Source organism: Phocoena phocoena, chromosome 20, assembly GCF_963924675.1.
Source record: "Phocoena phocoena chromosome 20, mPhoPho1.1, whole genome shotgun sequence".
NCBI classification, from domain to species: Eukaryota; Metazoa; Chordata; class Mammalia; order Artiodactyla; family Phocoenidae; genus Phocoena; species Phocoena phocoena.
Genome location: NC_089238.1, coordinates 5,563,591 through 5,576,358, shown reverse-complemented (window position 1 = coordinate 5,576,358; position 12,768 = coordinate 5,563,591). Strand labels below are relative to the sequence as shown.

Below are 12,768 nucleotides of genomic sequence, written 5' to 3'. Positions count from 1 at the left end.
AAGCTCCTCTGTAGCTCAACGAATTGAGACGTGATTTAGCCTCATCATTCATTCTCTCCTGGGGCTGGGGCCCTTGTCCTCTATTTCTATTCCTAGGGTTCTTTCCCTTGATCCAATAATGATGTATACAGCTTAAAAACAGTCCTGCTTATAAGGAAGAAAAAAAAAAGTGGAAATTTGCAATGGAGTGGCTGTCCCATAATTGAATTTCCAAACTCTGGGTGTGTGAGTAACTCACTACAACAAATATATTTCTGAGCATCGGCACTGTTGTAGACACAGGATATGCTGGTGAACAAAACATGCAAAGTGGTGGCCTTTTCACAGGATGGATTCAGGACAGGTGCTCCTCAGTAAAGCTTCAGAAATAGATTCTTCTTCAACTCGGAGTGCAGCTCCCTTCCACTTCTTGTGAATTGCACGTCCTATCATGGCAGTCACGGCGTCTTTCCCAGTGAAATCGTCCGTCTGGGTTCCCGAATGGGCTGCCCAAGCCTGCCCTGAGGACCAGGTGCTGAACTCACCTTTCAGAGGTTGGCATTCCAGGTAAATGAAAACGTTAATGGGATAGGGAATTCCTGGTCGCCCTCTTTAAGAAAGCCATACCAGCGTCTATCCCCTACTCCTCTACCCCTCGCATTCATAAAAACTATAGCTAACAGTTATTAAGTGTGCTGTTTGCCAAACAGTCACCGTATCATTTATTTAGCACTCTCCAATGTTCCATCTTTGTGTATTTTAGGCAAACGTTTGTATACGTTTGAAAGCTAATTCCTTTCTCCTTAGTACAGGTAACCACCTACTCTACGCAGTTGTATGTGTCTGTCAAATGAGAGTCCCAACATCAGGGTTTGGAGTCTTAGTGGGTTGCTCTACCTTGTGTGTCTCAGTGATGGAGAACTGGGGTCGGTGGTGGTCGTGTTAGTTGGCTGGGGCTGTCATAATAAAGTACCACAGACTTTTTTTTTCTCGCAGTTCTGGAGGCTGGAAATCTGAGATCACAGTGTCAGCAGGGTTGATTTCTTCCAAGGTCTCTCCTCGGCTTGTAGATGGCCATCTTCTCCCCGTGTCTTCACATTATACCAGTTATATTGGATTAGGACCCACTGTAATAACTTCACTTAAACTTAATTACCTCTTTGAAGACCTTATCTCCAAATACAGTCACATTCTGAGGTACTGGAGGTTATGACTTTAACAGATGGATTTGGGGGGAACACAGTTAAGCCCGTGACAGTGGTATTTGTCAGTGAATGCCATTCAAGTTTATATTGGGCTAACTGATGGATCTGTCTGGTCGTCAGTAAATGGTAGTGTCTTTTCCAGGTTTGACAGTTAACAAAGGGTCATATGGTCAGTATCTGGGGAGGCCCACGTGTGTCTGTGTTGAGAAGCTGGAGATTTGGAGGCCCAGGATCCCTGGGCCACTGGGACAGACAATGACTGTTACTTTATCTTCAGTCCTTCAAGTGAGTCCCTCTTTAGGGAAATACATATATACGTACACAGACACTATACACACAAACACATGTATTTTCTGTAAAAGTAGTTGCTCCCTTGGGGACAAAGATAAGAAATAGCCACTATAGGCAAGAGGAGAGATTCCGTTTATGGAAAGTGCTTTAGGCTGAAAAATGAAGTAGAAGCTCTTCAGCTGTTCCTTCCTCGGTGGAGGACCATGGATGCTCGTTGGAAGAGTTGACTTTAGAAGGAATATACCCTGGATGCCTCTAAGAAGCTTCATTCACTCATTTCTGCCCCTGAGTAGCATTTGGGCTGTGCACATTTTCCTTTAATGGTGTTGCAAAGAGTCAGATATGAAGGTCCTGGGGCCTCAAACTCAAGTCCTGATATTTGAGATACAGGATGGGAGGTGAGGGGCCCTGTGAGCTGGGAGGATGCAGGAAAGTCACAGGAGCTCATCATCAGAGAATAATTTGTGGCCATATTTGGTGGAAGATGAGATCAAGATGATCCAGGAAGTTGGTGACTTACCCCAGAAATCTTTCACCCAGGCTCCAGGGTTTGGGCTGTAGAAAGCTGTGGAAGTGCTAGCCTCAGATCTGCTGCTCTTGGGGCAATCATGGAGCCTGAGGTTTGTGTGTTTCTATCTTTAAAAACATTTTTTTAATTGAGATATATTTGATGAACAGTATTATGTAAGTTTCAAACATGCAGCATAGTGATTCACAATTTTTAAAGGTCAACTCCGTCCATTGTTATTATAAAATATTGGCTCTATTCCCTGTGTTATACAATATATCCTTGTAGCTTATTTATTTTATACGTAGTAGTTTGTACCTCTTAATCTCCTACCCCTATCTTGCCCCTCCCCACTTCCCTCTCCCTACTGGTAACCACTAGTTTGGTCTCTGTATCTCTGAATCTGCTGCTTTTTTGTTATATTCGCTAGTTTTATTTCTTAGATGCCACATATAAGTGATATACAGTATGTGTCTTTCTCTGACTTATTTCACTTAGCATAACACCCTCAAAGTCCATCCATGTTTTTGCAAATGGCAAAATTTCATTCTTTTTTATGGCTGAGTAGTATTCTACCATATATATATATATATATATATATATATATATATACACCAGATCTTCTTTATCCATTCATCTGTTGATGGACACTTAGTTTCCTTCCATATCTTGACTATTATAAATAATGCTGCTGTGAACATAGGGGTACATGTATCCTTTTGAATTTGTGAGTTCATTTTTTAGATGTATACCCAGGAATGAAATTGCTGTGTCATATGGTAGTTCTATTATTAGTTTCTTTTTTTTAATTGAAGTATAGTTGATTTACAATGTTGTGTTAGTTTCAGATGTACAGCAAAATGATTCAGTTCCGTATAGGAACTTTTCCATTATAGGTTATTACAAGATATTGAATATAGTTCCCTGTGCTTTACAGTACGTCCTTGTTGTTTATCTGTTTTATATGTAGTAGTGTGTATCTGTTAATCCCAAACTCCTGATTTATTCCTTCCTCTCTCCCTGCGGTTTTTAGTTTTTTGAGAAATCTCCATACTGTTTTCCACAGTGGCTGAACCAATTTGTGTGTGTTTCTATCTTTGTGGAAGAAAGTGGTTTCATGTACCACAGTGTTATAAGGGATGATTTCAGAAGTTCAGGTTTTGCGTCTGTGACTTCGTGGCCATCCTCCAAGGGAGCTCTGGGTAGTAAACTCCTTTAAGGAAGTAACAAGGAGAGGTAAGTTTTATTCTGAGGGTATCTGGTAAGGGAATACAACCATTGTTAAGGTCATGGGCTTGGAGAAAGGCAGACCTGGGTGCAGATTGTAGTCCTAACACATAGAGTATGTTCCTGAGCAAGATATTTAATCCCAAAACCTTAATGAGAAATATATATATTTGGTCACTGCCTCTGGTTCCTGACACAGAGGTCATGAAACCCTTGTAATTTCCTGAGTGATGGGGGTGATAGGAGCATCTGACACAGAGCTGTTAAATCCCTTGGAATTTCCTGGGTGATAGGAGTGTCTTTTGTTCTAATAAAGTGACCCTGGGTAGGCTCCTGAATGGGGCTGGTCACCAGAAAGGCCAAATCATGATTAGAAGCGTGGAACTCTCCACCCCATCCCTTATACTATGGGGAAGGGAGCGGGACTAGAGATTGAGTTAAAAATCAATTATTCATTTAAATGATATATATATATATATATATATATATATATATATATGTACATATATATGTAGTCATTTATCTTTAAAATGTATCCATGAGTCAAGTGGGTCATTTTTTTTAAAGTAAAGGCAGTATATTTTTAATAATATATTTAATTATATATATATATGTTTATCAAACGAGGAAGTTCCCTTTTGTTTGGGGGGTCCCCAAGACCCCCCTCAGGTTTGATAATTTGCTAGAAGAACTCACAGAACTCAGAAATCTTGTTATCCTCCAGGTTACATTTATTATAGAAAGGATAGAGACTAAAATCAGCAAGGGAAAAAGGAAAAGCCACACCCACAATGTGATTTAAGGTGGAGGCTGTGGATACCATGGTGTCAGTGGACCTCTGCAGGGACTAGAGACTGAAGTCAAGCACTTGGGTGTCCTACCAGGCTGATGTGACCCAGCCCCAGTTAAGCCTCTGGACATCGGGGTTCAGGGAGCTCCCCTGGTTGGTGGTACTCCCTGCCTGCGGTCACACATTTATGCCAAGCAAGTAATGCTCACTACTACATATAAAATAAATAACCCAACAAGGGCCTATGGTAAAGCGCAGGGAACTATACTCAATATTTTGTAATAACCTATAAGGGAAAAGAATCTGAAAAATAATATATATATAAATATATGTATATGAACGTATAACTGAATCACTTTGCTGTACACCTGAAACTATAACAACATTGTAAATCAACTATACTTCAATTAAAAAATCAGTAAAGGGAAAAAAAAAAGTCACACTGCCCATGACTCCATTGTGGGAGGGCAGCTGGAAGTTCCATGTTTGCAATTTCCCTGGGCTCTGCCCTTCAAGCCTCTTCCCTTGGCTGATGTTAATCTGTATCCTTTAACTGTAATGAACCCTCACTTTCAGCAGAACAGCTTTCAGTGAGTTCTGAACCCCTCTTGCAAATTATTGTGGTCTTATGGAATATTGTCCCTAACTGCAGTAGCTCTGTGTTGCCTTTTGGGTAATTTCTAGCTCACTAATTATCCCTTCAAGGCCTATACATAAGCTTTTAACTCGTGTGGACACATGCCACAGGCGTGTGTTTCTTTACTTTTTTCCTCAAATCTGACCAATTTTCTCTTTATAGTTTCCTGTTCTTTTTTTTTTCCAAGGATTTTGATTTTATTATTGGGACTTCCCTGGAGGTCCAGTGGTTAAGACTTCGCCTTCCAATGCAGGGGTACAAGTTCAATCCCTGGTCAGGGAGCTAAGATCCCACATGCCTAGGGGCCGAAAAACAAAAACATCAAAGAACAGAAGCAATATTATAACAAGTTCAAGGAAGACTTTAAAAATGGTTCACATAAAAAAAAAAAAAGGATTTAAACTTTATTATTAACTGTTGTATCTCTGGGCCAAGAATAGTGCTTGGCACAGAGTAGATGCTCCATAAATACTTTTGAATGAATATGCAGTCAATATTTCTATGGGGTTTAGAGGTTTCTTATTTAATTCTTATTTTTCAAGGGAAGGATCATTTTAATCTCTATTTTATAAATGAAGAAAATGAGGTTTAAAAGCATTCATGTGTGTAGGGCTTAAGGCCCGCAATAGTTTCCTGTTCTGTAGACTTTTTTTTTTTTTTTTTGGCTGTGCTGTGCAACTTGCAGGATCTTAGTTCCCCGATCAAGGATAGAACCTGGGCCCTCTGCAGTGAGAACGCAGCGTTCTAACCACTGGACCGCCAGGGAATTCCCTAAAATACTTTATTCTTTATAACATTTTAAACACATTTATTAAACATGTCATCTCTTGTAATTCTGGCATCTCTTGTCTCTACATGGTGAATTCTGATCCACCAAGTCAGGGAAGGCCCTTGATGAATGTAATAATATGTTTTATTAATCTTGATATCACCCATATGTGTATAGTGTTTGGCAAATAAGTACATATATGTAGAGTTATGTATATATAGTTCTTGGTTAGCAAGAGGATATAATGGCTACGCATTATACAAATTTCTCATTTGTTGAATAAATAGAATTATGAATGTATAATTGCAGAATATCCCAATAGTGTTTTCCTTCTATTACAAGGTGTTTTTTTAGCCATATTTCTTTTTTTTTTTTTTTTTTATTTATCTATTTATTTATTTTTGGCTGCGTTGGGTCTTTGTTGTTGCGCACGGACTTTAGATGGGGCGAGCAGGTGCTACTCTTCGTCGTGGTGTGCGGGCTTCTCATTGTGGTGGCTTCTCTTGTTGCGGAGCATGGGCTCTAGGTACGTGGACTTCAGTAGCTGTGGCACGTGGGCTCAGTAGTTGTGACTCGCGGGCACTAGAGCACAGGCTCAGTAGTTGTGGCGCACGGGCTTAGTTGCTCCGCGGCATGTGGGATCTTCCTGGACCAGGGCTTGAACCCGTGTCCCCTGCTTTGGAAGGCAGATTCTTAACCACTGCGCCACCAGGGAAGTCCCTACAAGGTGTTTTTTTAAAAAACTACTTGTATTAATGCAGCCTATTTGGTGAAAATAACAGAATAACTTCCTTTACATGCCTTCTTCCTTACATCAATAGAAGGGAAACAATTTATATTAAACAGGACCGTGTTGTGACAGGAGTCCCCGACATATGACGACATGGCTATGAAGTTCACGTGGGAGGAGTGGCAGCTCCTGGACCCCAATCAGAAGGACCCGTACCCAGATGTGATGCTGGAGAACCATAGCATCCCGGTGTCTTGTGGGTGAGGACGTGTCCCCTGTGTCCCTCAGAGAATCTTCAGTCAGTGGCCATTTTTCGCAGCTGCTTAATGCTTCAGTATCTACAATGCTCTCAAGGAGTAGATTCTCAGATCCTTCTCTGCTCCAGACAAGTGTATAATGTTCCCTCTCCTGAGAGGAAAGCCTCTCCTTTGCAGATGTGAAAACTTCCCTCAAAGGTAGCTTTCTCCCATCTTGACATCCCAGCCCAATTTGATGTGTCTAAGTCTTCTGTCATTTCCCGTGGACAGGGTGTCAAGCCTGCAGACCAGATGCATCCTCCAAGTTGGAACGAGGGGAAGAACCGTGGCCAATAGAAGATGAAAACGGCAGTTGAACCTGTTCAGGTGTGTAGCTGATAACCAGCAAGGTGGGTGGCCAGGGAAGTCATATTCTAGTCAGTAAGAGAAAGTCCCATGGCTGTGAGAGTGTTTGAGGATGTCTAAACAACTGCATCTATCTATCTTCCCATATGAGAGCTTTTTCTTCACAGGTGTTTAAAGGGAAATAGACCCCCATTTCTTCCTCTGAGATCAGATCCCAGTGGTCCCTGTTTATTTTACATACATCTTGATTTTCTTTGTTGTTTACCTACTTTTCTTCTTAGGTTTCTTACATCTTCTCCTTTTTTGTCCTCTGTCACAGCATCTCTGCCTATTTCTTCCACCTGCCTTGCTACAAGATTCTACCTTCCTGCTCTTACTCCAAAGATCTTTGAAGGGACCTTCCTTGTGGCGCAGTGGTTAAGAATCCTCCTGCCAGTGCAGGGGACACGGGTTCGAGCCCTGGTCCAGGAAGATCCCACATGCCACAAAGCAATGAAGCCCGTGTGCCACAACTGCTGAGCCCACGGCCACAACTACTGAAGCCCGTGCACCTAGAGCCCGTGCTCAGCAACAAGAGAAGGTACCACAATGAAAGGCCTGTGCACCGCAATGAAGAGTAGCCCCTGCTCGCCGCAAGTAGAGAAAGCCTGCACGCAGCAACGAAGACCCACTGCAGCCAAAAATAAATAAATTTATTTTTTTTTAAAAAAAGAAAAGTGATCTTTGAATTCAGCAGTCTTCTAACTAGTGCATCTTCCTGCTTCGTTGGGAAATAGTGATTTCCCTTCCTGACATTTAACCCCACGTTAAATGCTGTACCCACACCATAACCTGATCTCTGTGTGTTTATATGGTTTCTTAGCTTCTTGCTATAGATTAAGTGTTGGGGTCCCCCCAATCATGTGTTGAAACCCTAACCACAAGGTGATGGTATTAGGAGGTGGGCCCTTTGAGAGGTGATTAGGTCATGAGGACCCAGAGAGAGCTCTTGTCCCTTATCCCATGTGAGGTGGGGGCTAGAAGGCGCTGTCTATGAGGAAGCAGGCCCTCACCAGGCACCAAATCTACTAGCGTCTTGATCATGGACTTCTTAGCCTCTGGAACCATGAGAAGTAAATTTCTGTCCTTTATAATCCACCCAGTCTATGGTATATTGTTATAGCAGCTCAAATGGACTAAGACTTCTCTTTGTCCCAGTCTGGAATTCTCCAGAGGTTCTGTTTTCTTTATTCCCTCTCCCACAATTTGAACTCATCAGGAAGCCGTGTCTCACTCTATCATATATCCTCATTTCCTCCACCTCTCTCCATCACCTTTGCTCCTTCAGACCACTTCTCATAGTTTGTAGCTTCTTCCTGTTTTTCTTTGCTTGATTGTTTTTAAAATTAATTTATTTATGGAAGTATAGTTAATTTCATAAGTTTGTTTTCTATGTCTGTGAGTCTATTTGTGTTTTGTAAATAAGTTCATTTGTATCATTTTTTTAGATTCCTCATATAAGTGATATGATATCTGTCTCTGACTTGCTTCACTTAATATGATAATCTATAGGTCCATCCATTTTTTATTTATTTATTTATTATTATTTCATTTTTGCTAACCAGGATGTCACCACAAGTGAGAAGAAAGAATACGTTCGTGTGTCACCAACATCAGCACTATGGCCAGTACATAATAGGCATTTAACAAGGATTTGCTGAATGAAAGAAAGCAGCCCTTGTAATTTTTTATTTTTAAATATTTATTTATTTGGCTGCACCAGGTCTTAGTTGTGGCACATGGGATCTTCATTGCCGAGTGCACAATCTTTTAGTTGCAGCATGCGGGCTCTTAGTTACGGCATGCAGGATGTAGTTCCCTGACCAGGGATCCAACCCTGGCCCCCTGCATTGGGAGCGCAGTGTCTTAATTACTGGACCACCAGGGAAGTCCCAGCCCTTGTAATTTTGGATCAGGTTTTCCTACCACCTCTGTTTTCTCTTCTAACAGTGACTTTTTTTTTTTTAGTACCTTTGCACATTTTGCAAGGCAGTATTTAGAAAGCAGCCAGATCTACGTTTATTCGTTGTGAATTACCTCAACTTGTCTGTACACTTTCTGCTTTTGCGACTTGATTTTTGTGTATTGTGGTTTTCCCAATGTCTAAGAAACAAGGAACATTTTTTTAAATTTTATTGAAGTATAGTTGATTTACAATGTTGTGTTAATTTCTGCTGTACAGCAAAGTGATTCAGTTATACATATATATGCATTCTTTTTCATATTCTTTTACATTATGGCTTATCACAGGATTATAAGGAACATTATTAAAGATTCTTTTGTACTGAGATCATGCAACCAACACTAAAGATTTGATCCACACCTAAGCATTCACGTTCTCATGTTTTCTAGAAGTCAAGCAAGTTGATGATCAACTGGAGGAACACTTGCATAACCAACGATGCCTAAAGCGGATGGAACAGTGCCACGAACATCATGCCTTTGAAAATACTGTTCATCCAGCCCAAAAGCATTTTCCTTTAAGACAAAATCATGGAAATTCTGCAAATTTAAATGTAGTAAAATCAGAACAGAAGCTATGAAATAAAGAACCCTGTGGGGTGTAACAGAGATGGGAAATCCTCTCTTTACAAAGCATGAGCAAATTCATACAAAAACTGCCTGAAATTGGAAAACTCAGCAGCACTAAGGCTCAGTTCATTAAGCATCAGAGAGATCACAGAGTTGAGAAATCCCATGTATGCAGTGAGTATGGGAAATCCTTCATCAGGAAGTCTCGGCTCATTAAACATCAGAGAATTCACCTGGGAGAGAGACCCCCATGGATGTAGCATACGTGGGAAAGCACATACCACAAAGTCCAGGCTCACCGGACACCAGAAAATCCATACAGGAGAGAAACCTTACGTATATGCTAAATGTGGCAAAGCCTTCCTCATTGAATCACGTACCATTTTACCTCAGAAAACTCAGACTGGAGAGAAACCCTCTATATGTAGATTGTGGAAATGGTTTCATCCCGAAGGTCAGTTTCATTGTACATTGGAACAAAGTATAGGAGATGAAAAGTGGTAAGATCCCCTTGGGATGTACTCAAGAAGAAACCTTGTATTTATTTGTTCACAGGCCTATCACCTTTGAGAGTTACCATCACTTCAAAGATTCCATCCCCCCCCCCAAAAAAAGATTCCATCCCCTCTGTATCTGTTCAATTAGACATGGGATTTTCCTTATCTTTTTCATTCCTTCTTACTCTTATGAGTGGAGCTCTTATCCCCTCTTCTTATCCAGAGTCTTTCCCTTGATCTATTAAACATATCCTGCTAAAAAATCTTGAGTCCTGCTTAAAGAACAAGAAATGGAAATTTGCTATGCAGTAGCTGTCCTACATTTCCATCACAAACCCTGGATTATCGGGTAAATTTACTCCAACATAATATTTTTAAGCACCTAAACTTGGCCATCTAATATTTATTCAATCCTGTAATGTAGTCATTAGATAATTGAGAACAGGAAAATTTCATGATTGATTTGCATTTTACAAGGATCGCCTTGCCTGTTCTATGAAGATGAGATCATAAGGGTCAAGGATATAAGCAGGGACAATTCTAGTATCTCAGGTGAGAGATTGGGCCAGCATGGTAATGACGGTCCAGTGAGAGAAAATAAAACTGACTTCCTGCTTTGACCTTTCGTTATATGACTTTTATCGGTGCTTTCTGAGACTTACAAGGTCCTATGGAGTTGAACGTAATTGAAGAAAGTAGGTGAACTTTGCATCTGTGCCACAGCCTGTGTTCTCAAGATCTGTTTCCCCAGGGTGAATGAGCGTTCTAGCTCAGGGCTGGGGTGAGAGGAGGAAGAGAATATGAGCTGGAGCAGGGTTAGAAATGGGTAGCAGGCCTGTAAATGGCTGACAAAGACTTCTTGGTGACCTGATGAAGACGCATAGGACTGTGGGAAAACCAGTTCTTTGAGGTCATTTTATTTTTTGCACACAAATGTTCGTAGAAGTTCCACTGGCAGTATCCAAAACACTGGAAACAATGCAAAGGTCCACCAACTGGTGAATGATTAAATTTTGGAATATCCAACAATGAATACTAAAGCAACAAAAAAGGAACGAACTATTGATACTTTTAAAATGATGAATTTCAGGACTTCCCTGGTGGCACAGTGGATAAGACCCCACCCTCCCAATACAAGGGGCCCGTGTTCCATCCCTGGTCAGGGAACTAGATCCCACATGCATGTCACAACTAAGAGTTCGCATGCCACAACTAAGGAGCCCGCCTGCCGCAACTAAGGAACCAGTGAGCCACAACCAAATAAATAAATAAATATATTTTTAAAAAATGATGAATTTCAAAACAGTCGTGCTATGTGAAAGAAGCCAGCACAGACACTACTAATTTTATGAAAAGAACGCAGACTAATCTGTAGTGACAGAAGGTGGTCCAGTGCTGCCCAGGATGGGCTGGGTAAGGAGCACGGTTGGGAAGAGGCTCACAACGTCCACCGTTTCCGCTCACTTTGTGATCGCTGCATCCCCCGTACTGTCACTTTTCCAAACCTTGGTCTTCCCCAAACACTTCCATCTGCCAGTTCCACGCCGAGCTCCGCAGACAGCATTTGCCCCGCAGTACGGACACCGAATCTCCTCTAAGAGGGCGGCGTCCACGGTGCTCCTGCCCAACGGCTCAAACCCGAAACGGCTACAGCGCGCCGCCAGGGTTTTTTTGCCAAGCACGCTTAAGTTTTCATACGGCCTCTAAATCTTTTCGCAATTAAACCAGTTATCGAGGTGTCCAGAAGCAATTTTAACTTCCCACGCAGCCGAGACGTCACAGCCGCTCAGAATGTACTGCGCCCTTTCGGTCTTGATGGGCTCCGGCCTTTGAAAAATTTGCGCCGTTCACCGTCCACAAGCGGGCCCTGTCCATTCAGATGAATTTACCCCCACGTCATGTTTGCTTTGTATGAGCTCGAGCCTCTTAAAATCTCCCCATTTTCCTTTAAGGGGCTGAGGTACCAGGAAATAGGAGAGTCTTCAGCTTTGGTCTCTCAGCGGCCGCCACGCCTTCTGTACGTCAGGTGCGCAAAGATGGCGACCCCAGGGCGCCGAGCCTGTGGTGGCGGCGCGGACGTATTACCTCATAAGGAAAAGCCGGAAACCCCCAATCCCTTCACCATAGAAACGCGGTAGGAACGTCGCTGACCCTTGTCGGTTGGTCTCGGGAGAGAGGGCTGGGCGAGGGGACCAGAAGTAAAAGGAGTTTGGGGGATAAAGTTAGGCCCTGAAGAGGTCGCTGCAGGTTCAGGAGAGAACCAGGTGGGTATGTGGGTCTGGCTGTAGAAAAGACGGGGATGGGGGCGGTCTGTCGGCCTTTAGGTGGGCTGTGGCTACTTTGAGTCTGGGAAGGTGGCGCAAGGGTGGATGGTGCTTTGGTTTTCTTTTTGAAGGGAGCATGGAGGAGTCAGTACAATGTCTATGATCGGGGTGTCTTTGGGGTCAATCATGGGGGCTCTGGTGGTCAGCGTTTAAAGGTCTGAACAGATCAACTACCGAGAGTCCTGAGGTCAGGGTTTAAGGTCTTCGGGGGTGATTGACAACTGGTGGCGTGGGGTTCGTCAATGAATACGGAGACTTGTTCGGGTTCTCGGATAATTTGGAGCTCAAAGGTCGAGGAACGGTTAAGGGAGGTCAGTGTACGTGTGTATCTGACCTGGTTTGGTATTAATCCGGTGGGGTAATGGTCACTGTCTTTCGTGCAGGGATGTGTGACAGCAGAAGGCTCGGAGGCTCAGGAGCCCTGATAGATGCGTGTGTTAAGCCCAGACTTTGGCTGCTGGGACAGACTTGGTGAACGTTAGTTAACGTTCCCTGAAAGCTTCAGGTGCAAGTTCCCGCCCCACCACAAATTTTCTAATCCCTTTTGGCTCCCTACAGCACCCCTTCCTTTTGAACCCAAAGAAATGGAAGTTTGGGGGAAGAACAATTCAGCATATCTCAATTTAGTAATCTTTTCA

General features: G+C 42.5%; 1 pseudogene; it reads right to left on the bottom strand.

Annotated features, from left to right (window-relative positions):
• The window catches only part of LOC136140962 (zinc finger protein 850-like), a 397,037-nt pseudogene that overhangs the window by 93,229 nt on the left and 291,040 nt on the right, over nt 1-12,768 (bottom strand).